Here is a 1,552-nt window from a genome sequence, read left to right on the forward strand (position 1 = left end):
TTTTATAAATCTCTTTTCCCCCTGTTCATAAGCAAATTAATTTTTAAAAATAAGAAAGGGAAATTTTATGTTAAAAATAACCACTATATTCACAGGATAATCATATTCTTTTGTATAAATGCCCCAAAAGATAAGGATAATTCAACGCCATTCTTCTCTATGATTGTAAAAAAAATTACAATCAAGAAAAAATCAGCTTTGGGTAAAACCATCATCATCATCATCATCAGCTTCAAGCAAGTGAAAATTTCAGGAAGAAAGGTGGATAGTGATAGCTTTTTTCCCTTCAGCCATTCTGAACTATTGATATGTTTTGCACATGTGGCTACGGTCTTCATGTTTTCCCATCTCAGCCTCGGCCAGCCCAAGAAAGGGCAACACTCTGCAGTGGGAAGAGAACCAACTTGACAGTCAGATATTCCTGGACTTGAACTGCTGCTCTGCTATTCAGAAGTCATGAGTCCTTGGACAAATCACTTCAGCTTTCTGAGTCCCAGTTATCCATCTGTCCAATGGGGATAAGATCCACCCCCCACCCCACCTCTTACTATAAAAAATAAAAAACCATTGCCATCAAGTTGATTCCAACTCATGGCAACCCCATGTGTGTCAGAGTAGAACTGTGCTCCATTGGATTTTCTTGGCTATACTCTTTATGGAAGCAGATCACCAGGACTTTCTTCTGCAGTGCTGCTAAGTGGGTTCGAACCACCAACCTTTAGGTTAGTGGCCAAAACCAACCGTTTGCACCACCCAAAGACATCCCTTGACTACTAGGCCCTCAATAAACACTAACTGGCCTGCCGATCTGCTTCCGAAAGGTCACAGACTTGAAAATCCTGTGGACCACAGTTGTCTTCTGACACACAGGGAATCACCATGAGTCAGAGTCCACTCGAGGGCAACTTACAATAACAACAACAACAGATACTAGTACACGTGCTCCCACTCCCCCACAGCTAAATCGCTTTCAAAAATACACAGAAATCTCCTGGCGTCTGTTACTTCCCATGTTGCCTTTTGTTTTATGTACGTGCATGATAATGCACGGTCCCTATCGCTACAGTGTAATCACCTGTATCAGCATCTGCTCACCCTGGTAGATTGAGTTGGCTGCCTTCAACTGGTTATCTGTTGAAACACTTTATCCTTTTATAAGGGTGAATCCAGAGTGCATTGAGTAAGGCATAATAAAAGTAGTTTGAGGAGAAAGGAACCACGCTTAAAAGAAAAAAAAAAAAAAGAAGGGACAGATAAGCACAGTAAAATAATCTCCGATGACTTCATTGTGAAGTAATGACTTTCACCAAATAACTGCATTGTAGTTTTATCTTCCCAACCAAGATTGTGTTAATGCTCTAAAATTAAATCTCTTGTGAAAGTTATCTGGAATTTCTCAACAAGTTTTTAAAGGGGTTTTATTTTTTCCTTGGAGGTCATGCCTCAAGAATTTGTAGGAATTCCGCCTGGAAAGTAATAATCAGTGGAAACTGGCAGTCCAAGCTCATTTATACTACTCTTCCAGATAAAAATTCCTTCCGTCTGAGACCTG

Source organism: Trichechus manatus, unplaced genomic scaffold, assembly GCF_000243295.1.
Source record: "Trichechus manatus latirostris isolate Lorelei unplaced genomic scaffold, TriManLat1.0 scaffold00039, whole genome shotgun sequence".
Taxonomy (NCBI): Eukaryota; Metazoa; Chordata; class Mammalia; order Sirenia; family Trichechidae; genus Trichechus; species Trichechus manatus.